This window comes from Aphis gossypii, unplaced genomic scaffold (assembly GCF_020184175.1).
Source record: "Aphis gossypii isolate Hap1 unplaced genomic scaffold, ASM2018417v2 Contig00407, whole genome shotgun sequence".
Lineage (NCBI taxonomy): Eukaryota > Metazoa > Arthropoda > Insecta > Hemiptera > Aphididae > Aphis > Aphis gossypii.
The window spans coordinates 74,372-87,351 of record NW_026083095.1 but is presented as its reverse complement, the minus strand read 5'-3'; the positions used below and the strand labels follow the sequence as shown (position 1 = coordinate 87,351).

The window sequence follows — 12,980 nt, the reverse complement described above, 5'->3', positions numbered from 1 at the left end:
ATAATTGCAAGAATGTGGGTGTTGATGGATGATCGTTAGGTCCTGCCACTTGCCTTATTATTCCAAAAAATGTCTGGTAATTGTAAAATAAAATAAAATAATATAATTTTTATTAATTTCAAATAGGTAATTACTGTGTAAAATACTTACTTCAACACAATCCTGATTGATTTTATATGTTAGTACTATAATCAAAACCACGAGTGTGTAAGTAGTTAATTATGTCAATTGAAGATTGTATAGTTATTCTAAGCCCTTCTGCTGTGTTTTTAGTTAAAAACTTTTCTTCTGATATGAGATTTTTAGTAACATTTGATTCCCAATTGTCTAACCAAACCAATGCATTTTTCAATACCTAAACAAATACAAATTAATAGTCATACACTCATACCTATTGTGACATATGAAAAATAGTTTTAAAATATTTTCAAGATGCTGCCTTCAAGTATGTTGTAAATAACAATCATCTAAATAAATAATACAAGTATTAGTTACATGATATAAGTATAGTTCTAATTGTTAAGTTATGGATTACTATTAATCGTACCTTAAACATAAAATGAAGTTAGAATAAGAAAATACACACATAAAGTTAATATACAATTAATATTGAGTTAAATAAATACATTTTAATGATACTTCCCTGTTTTAAGTCTTACAAACACAAACACATATTGTAACCATTGTCATGCAACCTAAAAATTCTACATATATACCACAAAACCTCTAAATCAGAACTATTTTTTTTAATTCCTTCGCCTGGAAATTTTCTATTTAATGCATCGAATAAACTATTCATCATTAGAGTAAATTTGATGGTCTCTTCACAGACTTCAAAACCCTTATAGTTTTTACTTTGGTAAAGTTGAATTCCAGCAGCCATTGATGAACTAAATATCTAAAAAAAAAATAAAAAAATATACCTGTGAAGCATATTTTACTTTCATCTTTGACAATTTTTTTAGTTCTAAATGATTTATTGTGATTTTGGGACAAACTTTTGTTAAATTTTTTGAATCATAAAAATAAACATTTTGATATATATTCCACTTTATTAATGATTTGTTAGGATGAATCTAAAGAAGAAAAAAATATAGTTATAATATGAAATACAAGTTTATGTTTTTATACTTATTGAAATTCTTATTAATTTTCTTGTAATGTTTTTTTAGTGTACTATGTGTTTCTATCAGTCTTTAGCAAGTGTGGAGCATCCGAAAAAACAAAAACTTTTCGGTTTTTATCAAACGGATTTTCAAATGAATTTTTAAGACTTTTCTGTTTGGCACTTATACCTAGTACACTCCACATTGTGCGATTTGTAGAGGCACCATCGCCAGTGATGCCAATTACTTGAATACCAGAATTTCCCAATAATAAAATGGCTTTTAAAATAATTTTAGCTAAATCAATTCCTGTAACAAATATTACTATACCTAATATGCATTTTCTTGTGTAATTACAACTTAAAATTACCTTTTACAGGTCCCTTGGAAGCAAATACTGCAATAGGCTGATGAATATTATCTACTAAACTTTGCACCATCAAAACTAGAGCATGATTAGCTTTTTCGGTTGGTCTGGTTTCAAATCCTTCTCCAAAGTCTTCCAAGCCAATGTAGGTCAATGTTCTTGTATTGACTGAGATACATTCTCTTAAGAAAATTTCATCAAATACAAGAATCATTTTCCTTTGGAACTCTGTTTTATTTGCAAACTTACCCTTAAATAATTTAAAAAAATCTGGATCAAATCCACAACCTATCTTAATGGCCAATAAATAATTACATAAAGTTTTTGTACAAGGTAGTGGTAGTATTTTTTGCTCTCTAAGATATTTATAGCCACTTGGTGAACTATAATGAAATATTAAAAAAATGAATTTTGTTAATTGTGAAGTTATTAGATTAAAAAAACTAATATATTCAAACCTTACTGTGTCTGAAACAACAAACATAAAAGAGTCCAATTTTCACTATAACATCTGTTTTTAGCATTTTTAACTTTTGCTGCCAAAAATATCTCTTTAATCAATTCACATTGGCCTTTTGGTATCTCAGAGTTTTCTAATAACTCATCAAGTGTTTTTTCACTAAAAGAGTTCATTTCATCTTTTATTTTATTCAATTCTATTTGTAGACGCAAAATTGTTTTACGCGCTCTAGAACATCTTTGCTGCATATTTTTCTTAATAGATTTTATTTTTGAAACTATTTTTTTTTATTTGGAGAAAAAAATGGTTTTGAAGATAATCCTTTGCTATATTTGGTAAGTTTATTATTTATAGAATAAGTTAGTCTTTTACACCATATGCATAATTTTCTGGAATAAATAAATAAATTGTTATATTGGCAATACACACTTTTATTAGCAAAAAATTACTCATCATCCTTCAGAATTGTTAAACAGTTATTATGCTTCCACCGACCATTGACCTCAATGTATTGGGAACCAAATGAAGACTTGATGTCACTAACTTTAATTGAGGAAACAGCTCCATAACAACATTTTATTTTTTCAAGGACATTCAATAAATTCTCTATATCCTTAATATCTTTAATTTGTAAGTTTTCTAGGCCTATTTCTGATAATTTGAATTCTTTTCCATTAAGATGTAGTAATATATTTTAATCTAATTAAATGCATAACTAGTTATCAAGTATCTCAAACACTATAAATATAAATAAGTATAGCATTAATTTATATAACCTTTAGTAATAACTATTCTTTTTTCAATTATCCCTGTAATTTGTAATTGCAATGGGCTAAGTTTATGAATTGATACTACCATCTCAGTTTTACTTTCGTGCACATCCACAATATCAATAAACCAATGATTAGGTAAATTAATCAAACACTTATTCCTCAAAATATTTGTATACAAGTCTATTTCAATCTGTTAATTGTAAAATTAAATATTATTTATGGATATAGGTAATATATTATAAAATAAATCAATATTTAAACTTAATAGTTCCTTTTTTTTTTTTTATTAAGAAACTTGGTGTGAACCATTAATTCCAACAATTAATAGTTACTTAATATTATTAATTATCCTATACTTTATTTACCTTTCTTCTTTTGGTTTCAATCTGGCAGTTTTCATCATTCTTAAATAACACTGATGGAATTGCTCCATCCAAAAGTTTAGGAACTTTAAGACATATCTAAATAACAATTGATCATTTATTGAAAAATAGTTATAAATTATAACATAGGTACACTTTAATAAATAATAATATATTCTTACTCTGTATTTATTTTCACCTTCCCCAGATTCCCAAGTAGACTTTATATCACTCTCCTTAAAATGTGAAGCACACACTCTGTAACTTTTTTTAAGAACAATTTTTAAGGCATTTTCCCATTTATTTATTTCCTCTATGTTTTTAGGGACCCCGAAAGTTGTTTTTGAAACTTCGTGTGGATATTTCACACAACAATTAGCCATAATGATATATTTTTAAAATATTAACTCAAATATTTATAGTCGTAGCCGTGGTGGCGTGGTCTAGTGTCTGGCACTCTGGCCTGCAAATCTGCATAATATATTAATATACAAGCAGTTGTGCAATTAGTTCTATCAAATGCCGTAGATGGCGTGACAGGCTCGTAATTCTAGTCACGTGACTTTTCAATAAGATTCCGGCTCGGCTTATTGTGTTGTTTAGTATAGGCCGTTCCGCAACCATATTATCTATAGCCGTGGTTTAGAAGCTCCTCAGACAACGGCTTTATGAACTAAGCTGATAACATTATCTTAGCTATTATGCAGGACTGGTCATGGTATGGTTGGAGGGTGTGGGGGGTCGAAATGTAATACAACAGGCGGAATGCGGGGGGATACTTTTGGAACTAATAATAATGTCATCTAGTTTCATAAGTATCCACTAAAACAAAGCTAGTAATGCAAAAAGGAAAATATCCCCTCAAATTTCGCCTGTTGTAAAACATTTATAGATATTCTCTAATATCTATGAAAACATTTCGTAACCACAATATTCATCTCGTATAATATGGGTATATATACATTTTATTATTTTACTGTAAGATTATTATATATGTATGTATTATAATCTGTCATCTGTGGTACAATCATTGTACAAATTTTAAAAATTTCAATTACCAATCTAAATAACTGGTGAAATTTTCAAGTATCTACGATTTATACTTTTTGAATTATAACAAATATTTAAATTCGTTTGACTCGTTTGAGGAAAAAATATCGTTAGCGTTACACGATTTCGTAAAAATTTAAAACTCAAACGCTAATAACATTTTTCCTCTAATGACGCTTCAAGTTTTCTCTATAGCTATTTAAAGGAAAACTTTTTGTTTAATTTTTTAATCTTACATATAATAACAAACAATTTAATGAATTTTCAACTCCAAAATAATTTGCAAATATTCATGGTTTTGACGAATTTTTGTCAATATTTGAACTTCAAATGCTAATAAAAAAAAAATGTGCCTATGTATTCTTATAATTTTTTAATCACTATAAGAATAACTTATGAGGAACTTTGTTTTACATTTTCAAGTATTTTGATAGGGCCAAAAAAATTTTATCGACACTTCAAAAATATTTTTTTAGAAAAATTGAAAATCTCAGTTGTCTATAAATAGCTCAAAAAAAGTCAAATTTTTTTGAAAATTTAACTATATAGTATATACAGATACCACTGACATAAACATTTGGTGAAAATTTCAAGTATTTTCAGTGATTAGTTTTTGAATTACAACCATAAAAAAAAATCGATTTGGTCGAAAACCGTTTTTCCGTCATTTTTTTTTTGTTTTTCTCGATTTTTTTGAAAACTGTTGGAAAATGTTAACTTTTTACCTCTATAATGCACTAAGGATATTCATTTTTACATCGGAAACCACCCCCATAGTTTGAAATTGGAGCATTATTTCGACTAGTTATGCTGTACACAGACACAAAAAAAAAAAAAACACACATCATTGTAAAATCAATACATTCATCACTTCGTTCAGAATCTAAAAATATAACAAGACTTAATTAAGATGTATATCAAGATAAATACTTAAAAAAAAAAAACAAATCAATAACGACTTAATTGTTCAACCGTTAGTAACAAACTAAATGTTTTAAATTAATCACGAATAGAAATAAATTTAATAACTTAAATAAACGTGAAACACAGATGCTATTTACACAGATATAATCGTTTCAACGCATATTTATAAACTAAGTATATTACTTGTGCATGTATAGTTATATACTAAACTGATTATATTAAAAAAAATTGAAGTGCATGTGAAATCAAATCAAATAACGTGTGGAAGGGAGAATTACTTACCTAGTAAAAAATTCCCCGCTGTAAAAATGGAGCCAGACGCCCCACGTTTTTTCTGAAAAACCATGGGGCGTCTGACTCCATTTTACAGCGGGAATTTCTTACACTGCAAGGGGACAATACCCCCTCAAACTTTTTACATCTCCGCTGAAAAAAATGGAGCCAGACGCCCCATATTTATACTACTACTATTATTTTTTTTAGTTTTTCTCCTAGTTTTGGAGACTCTCTGTATGGTGCTTGAAAAACCGGATCTTTCGAGCTTAATTTAACTTCACATTCCTCTACCTTGACACAGTTTAAATCTAGTTGTTCCGACGTAAATAAATGTTGGAATTTACTTATTAGAGCCTTTGCTTTTTCGAACTGTTCGTTTGCTAGGTCTTTAGAAATTTTAATAATTGTACCTTGGTTATCACATACATCGTTATTTGTTTTAATAATTGTAAGTAAATTGTCCTTTTTAATATAATATTCTATCGTTCCTATTACTGTACCTTTGTATACCTTTGTATATAAATTTGAGAAATTGTATAGTTGAATTGCTGTGGCCTTTTTCCCTAATCTATCCGTTTCCAACTTTAAATATTGTTTTTGACTTAAACGGTCCACTGGGTGAATGACTGACTGTTCATCAAATGCACCTATATTTGTTCCAATTTTTATGTTTGTTAATGTTTTGGGTGGTATTAAGATGTCTTCTGTTACTATTATTTTTTGTATAATATGTTCATTTGTTATCTTGTCTACTTCCTCTGTTTTATATATTATCGTAGGTGGTCTATTGTGTTCGGTCCAAATTTTGTCCATTTTCAAATTATCTCCTGTATTAAATCTTATTTCTTTTTTTCCGAAATGAATTACTAGACTGTATTTTAAACAAAAATTATTTCCTAATAAAAATCTGCATATTAAACCTTTAATTACGTATGCCTTTATTTCATATTCAGTTCCTTGAATATTTATTTTTAATAATATTGTTCCCATGTTTTCTAATACAGAATCGTCTGCTCCAGTGATAATTGTTTGCTTCTCTGTTAGGTTTCTTCTTTGTTTTTTACTAAGGCATATTCTATACATGAAATATTTGAACCTGTATCGAGTATTGCATGTTCTATTTTATTTTCAAATTGAATTTTTATTGATAAAACTCTATTTTTCCTAATTGTCTCTTCTTGTTTATGTAACTCATATTTTATAGAATTATTTTCGTACCATTTGTTTACAAAGTGTAGATGTCTATTATTTTCTTTATTAATTAACTTTTTATCTTCCCGAGTTAGTTTTCCGAATTTTTCCGCCAACCCGGTATTTTTTAGTTTTTTGTATTGTGACATTGCGTGGCATAGTGTCCCCTTTGGTCACATTTGTAACATACAACTGATTCCATGTTTCTTTTCATTTCTCCTTGTCTGTCCTCATATCTATATATTTCCGGTGTTCTTGGCCTCGTTTGTCTATCTTTACTGCTGCATCTGTCTCTACTGTCTTGTCTATTATAAGTGTCTAGGTTTTTTTTTTATAATTATCGTATTGTTGATATCTTCTCTCTCTTGAATATGATCTATCTCTGTTATTTCTTTGATTTTCCCTTGAGTAAGATCTACCCCTATTATAACCGCTCGCGTCCTGACTTTGTTCCCGTGACCTTCCTGGGTATGGACTTTAGTACCTATATTCTTCTGTTACTGTTATTTCTGTTTTATTATAATCTCTATTTCTGTCGTAATTTCGTCCTCTTGTATCTCTATCTGGTTTGTACGTCCTGTATCGTTCTTCGTCGTATCTGCCTTCAAATTCAACTGTTTTGTTAGATTGTTTACCCAGTATGTTTAAACACTTTACCTCTTCACTAATTTGGTCTGTTCTACTCTTATACTCTTCATTTTCCTCCTGAAGTTTCTTTTTCTCTTCCCTTTCTTTTTCATCGTGATACTTTTGTAATTTTATTACTTGTAAATTTAACATATCCGTATATTCATTCGTGGTTGCTCCCCTGTTATTTATTCTGTGTTGCATTAATTCAAACTTATTTAGGTTTTCTTTTAATTTTCTTAAAGTAGTATTATCCTGCATAGAAATTGTTTGTAAAATATTTTCTTTAAGACCTTTTAGTACATAAATGCAGATATCTTCTTCTTTCATTTTATTATCAATCTGTCTACACAAGCTTTCTATTTCCGTCATAAAATTAGTTGCTGTTTCGGACTCTTCCTGACTCTTATTTTCTAAAATTGTTTTTAATAACGCTATGTGCCCTATAGGGAGATATTGTTCTATAAACGCTTCTTCCATTTTCTTCCATGTCCAGCTATCTTTTAAATTGTATAAATTGTCCAAAAAATTGCTAGCTGTACCTCTTACAAACATGGGTAAAAATTTTATTTTGTTTTTTTCCGACCAGTTATTAAACTCAGTAATCATTGAATATTGTCTCAAAAATATTTTTACGTCCTCATTTCCCGTGAAATGTTCCGGAGTTACGTGTAGGGTTCTCGGTCTTTCATTCATGATGTTTTTCTCTTGTTTTTTGTTTGTAGTGTTATTTATTAGTTGTTCTTCCTTATTCACTTTTATAATTAAATCTATTTTGTTGTTCTCACTTATTAAATTAATTTTATTTCCCGAATCAATGTTTAAATTTTTATTTGGTGTACTATAATCTACTGATGCAACTTCGTCATAAAAAGGTACTAATTTTTCTTCCTCTTGTTTATTAATTATTGGTTCTAAAGTATTGTTGTATAGGTTGTTATTCGAGTTTAAAATAATATTATCGTATACTAACAAATTATCACAGTCCGAAATTTCCTTCGCTTCTATTCTATCTAATTGCTCCCCCGTGCTACTTGTTTTTGTAATGTCCCCCGAAGGTCCTGCTTCTAATTCTTGATTATTAAAGTTAATTATTTCGTATTCGTTTTCTTTATTTTGATAATAATTTTCACAACCACCAATAATTGTTTCAATTTTTTGAGTGATATCCTTTGCTTTATTATTTAAATTATCATACATCTTCTTACCCTCTGCTATCTCTTTACTTAATTCTAGATTATTTAATGATAACTCATTTAATTCTGCCTTTATATCAGTGTCCCTAATTTTATTGTTTATTGATGTATCTATAATACTCTGTTTTTCAAAGTCGTTTAATGTTTCTTCTAGGTCATTAAATGTTGACTTTCCCTTGTAATCTAGTTCTTATTTCATATACTGTACTTACTGATTTTAATTTATTTAATATGCAAATTTCTATAAGTTCTGGTTTTTTCTTCAAGTAAATGTCTGTTAATTTCGATATAGCAAGTGCCCTATTATTATCTTTGTTCATATCCCATTAATAAATTGTTAAATAGTAATAATAATAAAACAATTTTATAGATAAATAACTATACTAATACTAAAATAATAAATAAATAAAATAAAATATATATATATAAATACTAACCTTGTTGCGCTGTCTGAAAACACACACTGTAGAATCTAGACGAAATCGCGTATGATCAACACACACACAAATGCTGGGTTGAAAAATCCGATTCGTGTATATCGCACACACACAACTAGAGAAATCCAGCAATAATTTGCTTGTAATCCGCACACACACACAACTGAAGAAATCCAAAAATAGAATTTGCGTGTACTCAACACACACACACAAATTCTCTGTTCTCTCGAAAAATCGTGTACACACACACACACACACACACACACACACACACAAAATAAAAGTCGTAGAGTAACGAGCCACGAGTTGGGCGCCACTTTGTCGTATACTCCGATTACTCGGACGTATACCAAAATAAAGTAAAACCAAAAATGATGTGAAATACTTTATTTAACGCGACGTCCAGTGGTAATCGAGTCACACGATCACCACCAATGACCCCTTTTCTGCCTTAACCATATCTCTTATATACTAAATTTACAATTGAGTAATTATCGATTGTATTATACTAATTTACATTTCATACACCTTAACTTACGTAATTATTATTTTAACCTAATTAATAACTAATTTTATTTACATTTCTTACTATTATGTTTTGATTAGTATGCTAACTAAAATATAAAAGTTTAACAACACTATATTTCATAATTGTTCTCTTAACCTATTTAAATTCTATTTTTTATTATTGCTTAATTATTAAAATTCATTAAATCCTAATACAACACTGCAAAATACGCAAAACAACTCCTAAAGAAAACAGTATAATTTCAATTTTATATCAATCGGATTATTTTCATGGTACCTCTGTAACTGGGTAAATTTTAACTAATTTTTTTAATTTTGAAAATATTTTTCGTAAATTAATTTAATAACTTGAATTTAGTTACGGAATACAATTTGAACCTATAGCTAGGCAAGAATTTGAGAAGTTTTATGTAAGCAGTGTGAAATTGGCAGGACTATTTGTTGACTTCGATCTACCATATTTAGCAGCTTCCCCAGATGGACTAGTTGGAGAAGATTCAATTATAGAAATCAAATGTCCTTTTTCTATAAAAGATTTCACACCTAAGGAAGCATATAATGGAAAAAAATTAAAGTTTATGGAAATACAATCAAATAATTTAATTTAAAAAAAAAAACACATATATACTACTACCAAGTACAAGGCCAACTTCGTATAACTAATAGAAAATTCTGTTACTTTATTGTGTGCACACCAAAAGGTAAAATAAATATATTATAAATATTTTTTTTCATATATTATTATTTATAATGTACATTATTATATATTATGTATTTGTACTATTATAGGGATATGTGTTGATAAAATAGAACGTGACGATGAGTTTTGGAAAAACAAAATGGAAGTTATGTTATCGGAGTTTTACCTAAATTATTTGTTACCAGAATTAATTAACCCTCAGTTAAATAAAGTTAAAATTTAATTGGAATTTATTTTTTATTAATTTTTTTAATTATAAATGTTTGGCAATATAATATAATATCTATGAATCATAAACAGATTTTTTATTATAAAAAAAAATATATATATATAGGTAGCGACACTGTGTTCATTAATGGGTATGTTATTCTTGCTAATAACTCATATAACAAAAATAATGTGTTCTCAGAATCTCCGCCCGCACCGTTCCCCACCTGTGAGACGGTGTCACTAACACTAATGATCATTTACTACGCACACACTTGTCAGCTTGCACGCACGCCCTTATATTATTGCCTATACTAAACTCCTTAGAAACTGTACGTTTGCAATCCCCTTAATGTCCTATCAGAAGATAATCTGCTGCACCTATGCATAGTAAGTGTTACTTAATACTAATTTAAGTGTCACCTAAGCACAGTCCCTCGAAATTGAGTCCTTTATGGGATAGCCGTCACGGTGTATCGATTTATGTTATTTTTAAAATTCAATTTCAAATATTTAAAGTATAGATAAAAGTATATATTATGTACTTATTAAGTATGGATAAATATTCAAACTTATCGATTTTGTGCAGTTTGCCGATGAAGATAAGATAATGAACCTAACAGTACTAATAAGAAAACCCTACTTGTTTTAATTGTTTTCTCCTCTCCAACTTTACAAAAGATACTACAGGTAGGTAGCTATTAAAGGAACTATTTACTGTACTTATGTAAATATTTTACATTATAATAATTATACGGTGAAATAAATATGCTACTCATATTATGCTACTCGTATAAATCGTTATTATTAACAATAACAAAAAACAAAACAAAATGTGTAACCTTCTGGTAAAATAAATAACTTCAAAAACTATAAGATTAAAATTTAAATAACAAAATATAATAGTCAATGGTAATAGAAAGATAATAATAAATAGTAATAACTTACATAACTTTAATATGAAATAAAAAATAAAAAATCAGTCTGTAATATAATTTTATCAGTCTAGTTACTTTCGGTTTACAAATTCAAAGAATAATTTTTCTAAATTTTTAGAGTTACATTTTTTTTTCCATCAGTTTGATTTTCTTATCGTAGTAAGCTGCTTTCATGTCACACTTTTTCTCTGCAATACTAGCTAGATGATTTGCCGCTAAATTGCTTTCACTCAGTTTGGACGCAACAGTCATTTTTCTTTTCAATTCTATAACATTACATTAAATTATTGTAATTTTTTTTTTAAATAACCTTAGCCTATATTTTAATAATAAATAAAATATAAAAATAACTGTCCTAAATTAAAAAGGTGGGGAATTGGATAGATTTACATCAAAAATCAAAATTTTAGTATTTGAATAAGAATCTCAGTTTTCCTTAATTTATTATTTGTTTTAATACTTGGTCGAGTTGGTCTATTGATTGTAGTTGATAGCTTCAAAGTTGACGATTTGTAGGAACTTTCATTTTCAGCTATAGTAAAACAATATAAATATTTCAATGAATTATTCTTTATTGTTATGTTTTAGGTATGTGTAAATTTTACTTGAATTAATAAAAAGCAATTAATGCAGGATTTTCATTTTCAATATTGTCATTGCTAATATAATATGATTCCACAAGATCATCCATACACAGTTCTTCAGTTTCTAAATAAAGCACATCATTATTAGTTGACTAATAAAAATATGAAATTACATACACATAAATTATTGATTTAACACATTACTATAATGTATAAGGTTAGTATATTATATTCTATAATTTTAATTTAAAAACTACAGTATGCAATGATTTAAGTAATACTTTTACTAGAACAAATTAATGTGTACATTTACCAGCTTCCACATCTTTGGTAGAGTCATCAAAATCAAACTGGAAAATTGATTCAGCCGAATCGCTGTTACCACTAATCGATGATTTGCTCAATAAGGGTAGAGTTTGAATGGCATTTAATTAAACTGAACAATTTGGTCCACCACCTGTACCACCCCCTAAATGCCGTTTAATAGCGGCAGCTTTTGTTTTTGTGATATTTCTAGTATCTTGCCATGTCTAAAATATAAATAACACAAATAAGTTAAATATTTATAAAAATATGCAAATACAATTTTCAAAAAGAAAATTTTTTTTTCCAATTTTCATAAGTGCTTTTATTGTTTTTAGTGGTTTTTTTCGGTACCTACAGCAAAGATAAAGAGTATTAAATATCAAGAGTACTTAGAGTTTGGTCACAGTATTTTTAATAAATTTTCAGCCGAGTATAGATTATGGATTCAGAAACAAATACTTGAAACTATAAAATAAATATCTACATAAAACAAAGTTAATTACTTTTTTCCATTTTTGCTAATCTTTCTCTGCTCCTGGTAACGAGTTTAATTGATCAGCAATATTTTCCCATCTCTGTTGGGCGATCTTATGTGTGAATGTTTTAGTAAATTTACTTGAACACAATTACGGATCATTGGCCATCTGATCAACCAAAAACTTCATTTGGTTATGAGTTGGTCTTATTCTAGACATTATGAGTATTAGATAGTATTATTATTTACTTATAACAAATTAACAAACAAATAAATGTAAATTTTAAAACATTTAAAGATGGTAGGTAACAAATAAAAACCAAAGTTTTTGGTTTTATAAATTTAATTTATCATTGATAACATTCAGTGATAAAGGAATAAAATAATAACTAATAGAATTTTCCAGTTTGTTTGAGGTTAAAATCTAGATTTGTGTTGTTACCATTGTGGTTCATTCGATAAACTTTATCGCA

General features: G+C 27.9%; 1 pseudogene; it reads right to left on the bottom strand.

Annotated features, from left to right (window-relative positions):
• Window positions 1-11,198: 11,198 nt before the first annotated feature.
• On the bottom strand, window positions 11,199-12,727 carry LOC126554044 (uncharacterized; annotated as a pseudogene).
• Between the last annotated feature and the right edge of the window lie 253 nt (window positions 12,728-12,980).